This window comes from Aulonocara stuartgranti, assembly GCF_965226115.1.
Source record: "Aulonocara stuartgranti genome assembly, chromosome: 15".
Taxonomy (NCBI): domain Eukaryota; kingdom Metazoa; phylum Chordata; class Actinopteri; order Cichliformes; family Cichlidae; genus Aulonocara; species Aulonocara stuartgranti.
Window position 1 is genome coordinate 11208448 of NC_138951.1, and position 13475 is coordinate 11221922.

Below are 13475 nucleotides of genomic sequence, written 5' to 3' on the forward strand. Positions count from 1 at the left end.
GTCAGCCAGCTCCAGGCTGCTGTGGTACACCCTTTTGTAATTACTGTCAGCATTCACGCAGCCATCATATATCTCACACGCACACAACCCGCAGCACACGATCTGTCACACATATTTGGCCATTTGCACATTAAAGGAAAATAAACAGCCATGTTGAAATACATGCTGACTCGCACTGGTGGATGGATATCAAAACCTCAGCGCAGAGTGCTTTTCAACACAAACATGTGCCCTAATGCTCTCTGCTGTTAAAGTCTTACTGGTAAAGATATTGGTATGCACTCGACCAGTACCACAGTTGAATATTTTCCCAAAACTAATATTTAATTTCAGGAGTCAAAAATGGAAAAAATAAAATAATTTTTTTTGTTCCCTCGCTTGTGTGACAAAACCTCTATTTAAACAGAGATAATGGGATTTAAAACCTCTGCTGCTTTGCTCACAATCTGATTCATTTTCTTATGTTTTCAATTTTCAAACTGAATAATTCAACTATAAACACTTTATTACCACATTTATTTCTCAGTATTAAATCACAAATTCTCTCAATAAACTACATAGAAATACATTTTTAGATTTTTCTTGCTAATAAGATAGACATGAAATCTGAGAAAAGGAGAACAAAACTACTGTTTAATAATAGATTAAATTACAGATGGGCACAAATTAAAAACCTTAAGCTTCAAAGCCCACAGTCCATTGGCTCTGTTAAGTTAAGCAGGGCTTTGCTGGTATGGTTTGGATCCATTTGTCCCCTTAAACGAAAGGATTGAAGGAAAGCTTCTCTACCAAGATGACAATGTCCACATTCATAGAGCTTAACTAGTAAGTGAATAGTTTTGTCAAATGAAAGTGATGTGAATCAGATGCTGTGGCTTTTTGCAGTTCCCCTGGTCTCCATGGATACTGAACACCTTCTGGAGATTTGGACGGTGCTCTCTGCTACCATAATCAAAACACCCAATGAGGGGATATGTTTTGAAAGAATGGAGTTAATCCCTCCAGTAAGAGTTTCCGAAATTTGGAGAGTCGGTTCCACGACCACTGAAGCCGTTGTCGCATTGTGGCTCAACACCTCAAAGTGACTTGGTAGATGTTTTTCCATTAATTTCGATGTTTCGTTAAGTGACCACAAACTAATAATCTACTAGTGTGAAAAGTTATAAACCGTGGCCTCTGTTCTTCAGAGTAAATGTGTAATTCTGTACACCTCACTTTGCTTTCCACATTTAACTGTGGTCTGACAGCATGTACAGTATGTGGATTGGTTAGAGCACATTACATAAGACATCCCCACTGACACCAGCGGCTAGTTCGGTTAGCAGTCTATACTTCACCACAGCGCTTTCACATTTCCTTTCCAACATTTTCTGAGTCCTACTTGTCGTTTGTCTTTCCACTGTCCATTTATATTTCCTTATGCATCCTGGTGGGACATCGAGGTTTATGCTTGCACATGTATGTGTTTCAAGCAACCAGTATCTCAAATAAAGAGACTTAACGGCTGACATGAACATCAGAATTTAAAGTGGATTTTTGTATAGATACACTTTGATGTTTAATTTAATAATCACAATTTGAGCAACATAATTCCATTTTCTTACGAAGCAGCATAGTTGATTGTCAAGCAGGATAATCACTATACCAACTGTTTAAAAAAAAAAAAAAAGAGAAAAAAAGACTTCTCTTTGTCTAAGAGTAACATGTAGCAGTTTCAATCCGTCTCTGTCTGTCTGGCTGTCTACTCAAAACTCAACCACACAACACACAAACATAATGCAAACTCAGCTCAACCACTGCAGCCCTCCACTTTCACAGGAATTTCCCCCTATTTCGGCCCAGAGGATCCTGCTTACACCGACAAAATATGAACCCAGTGGCAGCATTGAGCCACAAAAAAACACAAAACAAAACATGTATATTTTCCCAATGACTTAAAGGGGTTCACATGGTGATGTACAAAGCACTGGTCAAACTTGTGGATTTTGCTGTCAAGCAAGTACTTTCAATGCTCACAGACACAGTTTTCCTGTTCTCAGTAATCTGCTTCTGTTCAGTAAAGCCTTTAGTTTCAAAACTGTAAAGCGATGTGTGTGTTTTTAACCATTACCAAAGTATATGAATGGACTTCACTGGATGTAACATTAAGGATGCCTCTATACAAGTGCTGATATCATAAATAAGTTTTTGTTATAGAAACATACCGATACCTTTAGTACGTTTTTGAAATCCATTGCCAAATACTCCCAATTAAAAACGGGGTGTCTACAAAAATCTTTAGGAAAAATTGACAAATCTCAATTTCACCTCTATATTTTCACCTTGCCAACAAACATGCCAACATCTGAGCCACCTTCTCATCTTTGTGTATAGCGCATAGAGATGCATGGCAGGAATTAGTTATTTTCAAAATCCCCCTTTCCCTTCTGCCATCTATAACCATAATTATTCCATAAATCACTACAACCAATAATTGAAAAACAACTGTCACCTTTGCTGCCTGAATGTTTTTAAACCACATTTTTGTTCTGTAGCTGCCTCATTGAAACAAAACCTCTGAGATGGTAAAGTGACTTAGGTTACCATAGTGATGGCCCGATGTTTGGCAAACCTGTGTTGATGCTCGTTTCGACCTGACGAGACCTCATTATGGGCTGGTGGGGAGTCCTGTCTGAAATCTCTGGCCCAGACGGTCACTCAGACCTAATTAAACACACCTTTCTAAATCTGACTCGATTCCTTCGTCACTCTCCGTTATCCAAGTCCCTGCAGATCTAATCAGCGTGCAACCTGCCAACTTACAAACACAAACAGCAAGAACAAAAACCCCACATCCACGGTAATAAATGACACAAACGAAACAGTCGGTGGTCATTAGCTTTGTGGCTTAAATGGTTGTCCTTCCTGTCTGGGTTAGAGGCCAGCCAATGCACCAGTAAAAGGCCTGCTCCTTTGCCCACTCTCCCTTCTGGAAGAGCGAATCCTCTCTGAAGCCAACACAACTCAGCGGGACCAGAAGCAGGATAAAGGTTAAGAACCCCATGGAGATAAAATTCATGTCGGTTAAAGTAGAGGTTTGGCTACAGATTAATTTGCCTCGAGTAAAGACATGTTTCTAATAATAGTTGCTGCTTTTGAATAGATAGTAGGTTTCCTTACTGATAAGTAAAATATGCTATAAAAAGAAACAGGCAATCCAAAAATGGGACAGTTATTAGTTTTTAAGTGATTTTGTTATTAATAATATTTTCATTATTTTTATTATCACCAAAAAATGTTTCCTGTAAAGGTGCCATGATCAAAACTTGGCCCATATTTGCGGAAAGGGGGGGGGGAAGAAGAAAGAAGAAACCCTGGTCGATCTAGTAGGTTTCAAAATATGTAGAAGCAAGATAAAGAATGTGGCAAGGCACTGATGGTCAGAGGGATGAGATCCCCCGGGGGACATCCAAACACACATATATGCGCTCACAGGAGGCCTGAGTTGGCAAAGACATTTTCTGCCGCAGGGTTTGGTTCTGAGCCCATGCTGGCTAAAAAGAGATCCATACCCTGTGGCGCTTACCTGGCATTTAGCCGAGACCACTCTTTGATTATACAGAATTTTGTTTCTTGCACCGTGTTGTCAGTTTCTAGAACATTTAAACAAAACAAAACATACCAACCATACCATACCAAAACAAAACTTCATACGACTCTGTTTTTGATCAGTTGTATAAACCTAGAAGTAGTTCGATATAAAAATGGACACACCAAGAGGCAAATGACATGAAATATCATTACCAAATCCCAATCCAAAGGCACACACATGTGAGCACATATGCTCAAACAGTGACACCTCAGTTTTAATTATTTTCTCTCCCTTGCTTTCCTTATACACACAATTTTTCCTCTTCGTGTCAAAGCCTGGAATATATTGAAGGACAGCTGCAAGATGATCTGATCCAGATGATCTCAAAGGAAAAAAAAAAACCCCAAAACATAAGCACACATGGTCTATAAAGCACAGACCTGACGTGAGCAAAAGAAAAAAAGAAAAGTAAAAATGATGGCTTAGAAACTTATGTTGTTTTTTTCCTTTAATTTGTCATCTGGCTCATTTTGTCTTGTGACCACAGATAAATAAACTCCAACTTCATTCAGGTAATTCACATGTCACTATAATTAGAAATAAATGAGCCATGTTGAGGTATCTCTGTTCTCCAGGTACCACAGAGTAAATTGCCGACTGGCTCTTGTATACCTCACCCTGCTCTCTAGATTCAACTGTGGTCTGAAAACATGTAGTGCATGTGGATTGGTCAGAGCACATTAAGCACTCCTACTGACATCAAGAGCCTTGACCACAGCTAATTTAACTCCTTTGATTTCCTTCTTAGTTGCATGTGATTCCTACCACCGTCCTCTGACAATTATATCGCTTTATGGCATCACATTTACACATATACATCTATGTGTTGTCTGAAAAAAAACAAACAAAAAAGAGCATAACTTAACATTTTAGGTAACAAAACAACCTCTTATTTTGGACTTAATTGCTGTGTGTTTCAGTCTGTAAAATATATTTCGCTTGAATGGCAGTATGTGATGCTCCAAAACCTGCATACATCCTACTGCATTAATGGTGCCTTCACAGATGGGCAAGTCACCAATGCCATGTGTGTGAATGCACCTCCATGTCAACACAGATGCTGAACAAGCTGGATGGTCCCTCTCCTGTTTACGCACTATTGTACAGATATTATTATTTCAACTAGTTTAAAATTGTAATTACACAGTTGGTTTCATAAAAGACTGGGCGATAAAACACACACACACAGAAACGTAAACCTTTTCTAACCTTAAAATGTGGGGCATCCAATTTAAAATGAGCATATACTTATTTTATTTAGCATTAAAGTTTGATATGTTGTGTTTGAAATTCAGTAAATATGGGGTAGAATGTATAGCACAGCAAACAACCTATAAATACTATAATTTATTATGATACAAAATATAAGCATAATGAAATGCAAGGTTTTTCCACTAATTACCAAATTAAGAGGCCACCAAATAATATAACAGCATACATATGTACCTGGTGACAAAACATTTACTTTAGTTACTGAGACAAACAATTTAAGCATGCATGGTACTTACACTATATGGGTGTTAAATATCTAAAGGAACAGATTTACTCACAGAAACAGGAAAAGAAGGAAAAGATCTCCAAGGATAAAATCAGAAGTGCCCAACACTGCACTTTACTTTAACTGGAGCTGGAACAAAGTCTGCTTCGATTTTCTCCAACGTTTAGCTCAGTCATAACCTCAGCTAGACGTCTGATTCAGTCTGTTTATGCACGCAAATGACTGGCATTAGAAACCCATGGACATGTGGTGGAAACATGTTTACAGCTGTGGCCTCGGTTTGGGCTATGATGTAATGGCAAAGAGAAAGGTGGGGAAAAGTTTGCCTTTGTCCGTGACTTGAAAATAGGGACGTTTTTGGTAAACCATGATGAGAGCAAACGATTTAAATAGGAACGTAAATAGAAAACATTGATTGAGAAGTGGATAGAACAAAACGGGGAGGTTAAAAGAGGATGTTTCATGGGTCCAGGGGGTAGGAAGGACCAAGGTAGGACAACACACAGCTGGAGCAACAGCTCCCCCTGGGGCAAAGCACTGATAATGCTTTAGAATTTCTAGGTCAAGTTACGTTGAGCCATACAATTAGCCATGAGAATAAACCACTGAGAACTGAATAACATCAATATATTCCATGTCCTCCTGAGAAAGCTTGGGCTCTGGCATTCAAGTGTCTATTATTTTCACATGTTCAGTTCAATTCAATTTTATTTATACAGGGCCAAATTACAACAACAGTTGCCTTAAGGCGCTTTATATTGTAAGGTAAAGAACCTACATAATAGGTTAATAATAATACAAGGAAAACAGAGAAAACTCCAACAATCATATGACTCCCTGTGAGCACGCGCTTTGGCGATAGCAGGAAGGAAAAACTCCCTTTTAACAGGAACCTCCAGTGGAAGAACCAGGGGGGAAATCAAAGGCTCTGCCTCCCATTCTACTTTTAAATACTCTAGAAACCACAAATAAGCTCACAGTCTGAAAGTGAAGAGCTCTAATGGAGTGAAATGGCACTATAAGGTCATTAAGATAAGATTGGGCCTGATTATTCAAGACCTTGTATGTGAGGAGCAGGATTTTAAATTTGATTCTGGATTTAACAGGGAGCCCGTGAAAAGAAGCCAATAAAGGAGAAATGTACGCTTCTCTACAGCACCATGTCAGTGCTTTAGGTGACATGCACTGACATGGACTAAAAATGTAGATGCTGACTGTAGATGTGAATCTAAACTAGCATCTGCATGATGTGTTGGGCCAAGCCCTGTCCATAGAAGCCCCACCCGGAACCCACAGGACCCAAGGCATCCAGTGCCAGCGTCCTATGCCAGATCCCACAAAAGGCCCCATACCCCAAAGGGTAGGCTGTTTTGACAGCATACAGGGCAAGTACATGATATTTGTAGTTTCTGCACATCATAAGTTCAAAATAATAGCGCCTAATTTTTTTGTGGAAATTGGGTTGTACTGATTTGTACTTTCCTCTGTTCTCGCCACACTCTCAACATACTGTTTTATGCGTTTACCAGCCAGCAGCCATTACACACCCACCTTCGAATGACACATCAATCAAGGCAAATGCAAACACGATAAATAATTCACCCATTGATTCATTAGTGGCAGTTGATCCCTCGATGTTTCATAGTTCACGACTCATTCACACACCAACAGGTTCATGAGCACACGTGTGCTTGCAAATGAGCACAGGCACCGTGTACTTGGCTTAGAAAACACACACACAGTATGCGGTTCACGAATGCGGTTGGTACTCTTGTGATCATTTTCCCCATTCATGCCTGGTAACACAGCTGTCCTAGGAAGAGGCAACCATTCATTTATGAACTGACTGTTGCTTGAATCAAGAGCAAAGCCTGGACTGTAGTTCAGCAATCTGGACAGAAAACCACTCTGGAGGGAGGGCGCAAGCTGTGTTCACATGCTAGATGTCACCGCAGTGATGCAGCTGGTGTGTTTAAAAGCAGGAGGACGTAATGGGTTTAAATATCCGATAACAATATGTGTACGCCAACAACAGCCCACAACATAGGCATAGATGATGAGGTTACTACCACTAAAAAGGCAATGGGATGCGTGCAGGTCTCAAAATAAGGTTCATCAGTATAACTACTAGGTTTACTTACAGGAAATGCTTTCATTATTATTTAAATTACAGCACACAAAACTGATCTTTTCAAAACACTCTCACAAATGCATGGAAAATCTGCATTGCATACACTAAATAATGCTCTCTGGTATTTATTTTACACATTAGTACTACCGAAATTCACTAAAATTTAGCAAGAGTCATCAAGCATGGATTGGATAGACATGCAAAGAATGTTTGCTGCACATGTAAAAAAAAAAAGTTACATTTGAGTTGGAATATTTTTCTTGTTACCAACTTTAAATAAACATAAAATCACGAAAAAAAAGGTTGCCAAGTAGAAAGTCTCGTGCAATTTTTGATATTTTGCAGTGAATCACAGATAAATGGAAAGAACATTTATCAGTTTCACACATTAATCTCTCGAAGAAGAATGCGGTGATGAGCACAAGAGAAAGACTGATTTTCTCAAAGAAAACTGCTCTCTTCAATAACTCAACATTTCCAAAGCTTACTCCCAGCCTTTTTGAAGTGTTTTTATACCGTACAGTGAGAGAACTAATACGCTGTCACTGTTTAAACCACATTAGCAATATGACCAATGCCACTTACAAATTTTAAGCAGTAAAAAAAAATGGAGTACTGATATATTGGCCAATATATTTCTGATAGACGAACCCATTTATACACATGCTCTGTCACAGATATACTATGAAGGCTAAAGCCTGTGATCATTGTTTACCAGTTTTCCTGCAATACATTTCACAAACTAGTTAGCATCAAGACATCCTTTGGCTCGCTCTGATACATACTCTGCTGCATGTGCTAACAGTGCTAAGAGTATTGTAAACAATAGAGTCTGAGTGAAACTATGTAATGAGACCGTTTCAAGTAATGCAGTTTAGTTGTGACCAAACAAAATATGTTCATACAGTTTATTATATGAAGACATATCTGCTAATAATATTTTCCAGCTTGTATATTAGTCTGGCTTTACAGTGTTAGGATGTATAAAGCATATAAACATGGACGTGACTCATTTTAAGCCAGTTCATCATATTTTAACTATCAGTTCAATTGCTGATTAATTGCTTCCCGAGATAAAATTCTCACTTTTGGGAAGCTGGGGGGAGAGACTGCATGCTTCTTACTGCACTACAAGACTTTAAAACTAACTGACACAAAAGGAGTCGGTAAAAAGAAAAACGAAACATTTTAGAGAAAAAAAAATATTGTCAAAGGAATGGCTTTTCCCCACTAGGCAGTAACAGTTAATTTGCCTATTCCTCTTCTATGTACTCTCAGCATTGGCTTTGGGAGTAGGGCTTTCTTGTGTGCATGTCAGAGCTCTTTGCCATGTTGGATGCTGGTGATTTGTGATGCCTGTGAAGGATCAGAAGGAGGGGCTTCGGGGGGTCGGCAAAGCTGTAGTGTGAGAAAGTTCTGAAGGCGAACACTGGCTGCAGCTGATATGAGTCTCCCGGGACTTCCCCTCTGCTGAGGTCATTCCTCGCACTCCAACACTCGTACATCACTGCTGACATCACCACTGATCCTTGCCAAACCGTTGCCACAGGCAACACAAACAGGAAAAAGCATGTGTGTGTGTGAACGCTTGTTGTTAAATAAGACCATTAAACTCCAATGGTGTACTGAGTGACGAATGATGTGTTATACACAATCGTGCAAAAAAGCCTATCATCCATAAAAAAAAAAAAAAAAACATTTAATATATTTCAATATTAGCTCTGATCCAAATGCCTGCAGCTGTTCTGCGTGTTTATTATAGGTGAAATCTGTATTAAATACACATTATGAAAATAGCTGTGCAATTCTTTTCAAGAAAAGACTGTGCTTTTCATTAAAACATGATGTTAACATGTGTTTAATGTGTCTCTGCATGTTTGCCTTTGTGTTGGTACATCTATGTGTGTGAGTGTGCGTGTATGCCTGCCGCCTTTCCTGCACCCCCTGCTGTGCCAGTCAATGCTTAGACTCTTGGGAAGTGAGGCGGCAGTGCCAGCAGTAATCAGAACTCTTTGTATCCACACACAGGGGCGAGCTATAATCAGGGAATGTTCTTTAAACAATAATAGCTGTAATCCTCTCATCTCAATATGATGTGTAACCTGCTCAAAACTTGGATTTTTGCAGGCGATTTATACCTGGCCTCCACCTTGTTTCAAAATAGATTTAATGAGCTTTCAAAGCCAGCTTTCATAATAATTGCTGAACCATAGAATTACAGCAGCCAGAGCTACAGAAGAAAAAATGACAGGGTGGAAGAATAGCGATAATCTTCAGGGATAAGCTCAGCAATGCACAGCCCTTTGAAGAATACCTACAGAGAATCAAGCGTGCAGGACCCTCTGAGTATATGCAACTACCACGTGTATGCATACCCACAAATTCTTTTGATAGTAATATATACTATAGATGTATTCAATGTGACAACTAATAAAACTGATGGTCGATGCAGTGACTTCTGATTCCTTCACTCATTATATGCCTAAAACAAAGACTTCAGTGTTGGTTATTAGCAAAATTTTAATTAAATTTGCCAGGACTCATTCAGACAGAAGCATGCGTGCACACACACACGTGCACAAACACACACAGATATCTTGTTCCAGATGAAAGACGAAACTGGCACAAAAAAAAAAAAAAAAAAAAAAAAAAAAAAAAGATACGACTGATTGAATTTTTGGAAAAAATACAAATGGGGGGAAAAGAATCTACCTGCAAATCTTCTGCTTCACAGACTGTAGAATAAACTATTGTGGCAAAGCTGCAAGCACACCAAAAAGCAATTAGGCTGTAAAATGAAGAGATTTTTTAGCAGATTGCAGATTACTTGCAACGATAAAGACATTTGGTTTGCTACATAAATGCCCGGTCAGTCTACACAGAGTATTAGCATCATTCGTATACCTTCTGAAAAACAATTAAGGTGAAAAACAGAGTTTAGTTTAAATTCTATTACCTCTCTTGCACGCAGCATAATTATTATTGCTAAGCATAATATTAAACATACATACATGTGTCACTTTGAACATATTTGCCTTTATTATAAGACTGTCACAAGTACTAGTCAGGGAGCAGATTACTTTGGACATCAGCCGTGAAGCTCTGTGTGCAGCCATTGGTCTGTCATTAGACCCTGCCACAGTTGTATTCATGGGAAGAAAAACAAAAACAAAGACTGCGTGAAATCAGGAATGTCTAACAAGGGATTGAGTGCCTCTCTGCAAGCAGCTGCAGCAAAGAATGCCTAAAGTCACAAAGTTCATCCATATTGTTTGTAAACTGGAAAATTTACTAAAATTATTTAACTGTAGACATAAAACACTACAACACAGTACCACAACATGCAAGTAGTAATGTGTGCACTTTACACATGTGCGCACACATGTATATAGCAAACATATCCTCCTCTACTAATAAGAGATTTGCCAAAGTGAAGTTACTCTGGCAAATCTCTCATTTAAGGCCACAGAAAGTGTGATGTATTGCACATGAGCCGAGATAAGAGCAGAACCAAACTCGAGTTCTACTCTTATTTGATGGTTGCCATGTAGCCTACTTTCGCCCATCCACCCGTCTGAATATCTGAAGACCTACTGATATGCTCAACCAGATTTGGCTGGTTTGAATAAAACACAAAGAATGCAAATAACCTTTATGTTCGCTTCCAGTACTTTGGTTTCTCCTTGTATTTATCCACACTGACTTTATCATTATCCATTTAGTCCCTTTTTGTCAGTTTCTTTGACATCAGTCAGTTTTTTTGGTCTTGTTCCATAAATATGAGAAAGATCGTTGTACACGATGCACTGACACCACTGCTGAATGAATGTTATTACACAGACCAAAACAAATCAGGGCTTTTTAACGCAGCTCAACACATGTCACTTTTCTCCTGGCTGATTGTTGGTTGGCACACAGACAGTGCGATGTAGTGTCACTTGTGCCAAGTGACACTACATCATTGGCTGTAGCCCTCAGCCCGCTTAGTGACATCATGATGTAAAACATACACACTTGGTCGACATCCACTACCACAGTATAAGAACTATACGGATTACAAAGCCAAAACAGGGCCACTTTTCCAGTCCATCACTGTTATGCTGTATATGTTTTATATATCAAAACATGCTTACTATGAAAAGCAAAAACTCATACACCCTAAAATTATAGTATTCACAGTGATGTCAAGTCACAAAGAGAAGCTATTCACACTGTAAACCCATTCAGCAGTGACCTCAGTCTTACTCATGCCACCTGCACTGTAACATCATCCCTCTTGCCTATATTTCGCACAATGATGCAGGCTTGACTAAAGGCCATAAGTAATATGAAAAGTAGCGATACGGGCAGACGCAGACCAGCTGCACTGACAGAGGGAGATGGCTGAATTACACATGCACATATGGCAGAAACTGCATAGTCAAACAATTCCTGGGAGGCTGTGGAGGAAATAACTGCTCGTGTTTTATCAATGTCCCCAATCTTTACCTCCCCCAATCGTGTGTGCTGCACAGAATCCGCTAAAGCAGATGTAAGGGGGACGTTTACCCCTTTAAATCATCGTGCATTCACGCAGCCTCGCCTGTTGCCTAATATTAATAATCAGCATACACCTGTTGCCATGGCACATGGCTCTGCCCTGGTATGGATAAACAGGCGAAGGTTGACCAGCTTTGGCAGAACATTGCAACAGTTGGCCTGCACGGCTTCTTCTGGCAGATATATATATATATTTTTTACTTCCAATTTCAATCCAGGAAACGGATTTAATTTCAAGTATAGCTTAGCAATGGGCTAATGAGCTGGAAGGCAGTAGAGTAAAGAGACCGAGAGGGAAAAGGACTTGCTTCGACAGCTAAAGCCTTGTGCAAAATTTCCTATTAAAAACTTGACACATGGTAAGGCCAAAGCCCTCCAACAAGCACCGGCACCAGTTTTTCTCTGAGCCTAAATAGTGACGCTGCATGAGTGTCACTTCAATCGGCTTAACGCTGGCTTCACAGTCCTTTAAATGTGTATTGCATGTGTTTAAATGTGTGTACATTTGCCCATGTTCATTTACTGTATTTGCACGCATGTGAACTTAAGTCCTGCGTGTGAAGGACTGTGTGTGTGTGTGTGTGTGTGTGTGTGTGTTTACGCACATGCAGTGTTTGCGCTTCCTCCCATACATCAGACAATCACAATAACATTGTGAAGTTTGCTCTTCCTGCATGGAGGGAACTTTGGCTCAAATACACTCCCCTTCCTCCAATTTCTAACCTTCTCTTTCCCTCCCCCCCCAATCCATGCCTTTTTCCTCCCTCCATCCGCTCCCTTGTTCCTTGTCAGCTGGTGGGGAGATCCAGATGTGAAGGGAGACTGGGACAGGAAAAGCAAAGGGAGAGAGGGAAGGAGAGGGAGATAGAAATCCACATCCCCCGGTGACAGACTTCATTGTCCAAGACCTTTTTGGACAAGGCCTTTACAGACACATACACACAAACAATTATGCACACCAAACAATGAAGTCCCTCTAGACGACAAGGCCCGATTGAGTGTTTGTGTATTTCTCCTCCGTATGTATGTGTGTGTGTTTGTGTGTGCACATCTGATGACAAAGCAATCAATGAACAACATCTTGCTGGAGATTTGCTGTAGATATTTAGCTGAGTTATTTACTGGGGGGTCTTGGCCAGGCATGAAGCTATTGTTCTCGTTTAGTGGGGAGAGAGAAGGAAATCAATACAGACCTGAGAGAGCGAAGCAAACAGTGAGTAACAGCTGTATGCCAGCATCCCCCCCCCCCTATGTTTTGCTCCCTCCATCTTTGTTAAATTCTCACATTTACACCATCAGGTAGGGCCAGGGGCTGATAATTACATTTAAATGACATATACACGTGCATCTGTACAGAATTCCTTAAGAAACTATACACAATGGCAAACACATGCACACAACACACTTCTACACACCACGGAGCCATATGAAATAAGTTAATAGAGTGAGTCAGCAAAAGAAACAAGAGCCGAGCTAAAAGGGCTCTCACTACCAGAGCATGTCTTTCACCAACTTACTCAATGAAAAAAAAACTAATGAATTATGTTCTTTACATGGCATGCCAAACTGATTGTCTTATTTAAAAATCTTCCACTGAAGATATCCCTCAGAAAAACTTGTTATGCTACTGAAAACCTTTTGACAGGCACCACAAATGAATGAGACAAGAATATTCC

General features: G+C 39.7%; 1 protein-coding gene across 4 annotated transcripts in view; it reads right to left on the reverse strand.

Annotated features, from left to right (window-relative positions):
* The window catches only part of sash1a (SAM and SH3 domain containing 1a), a 174736-nt gene that overhangs the window by 58450 nt on the left and 102811 nt on the right, over positions 1 to 13475 (reverse strand). The window lies entirely within an intron of this gene.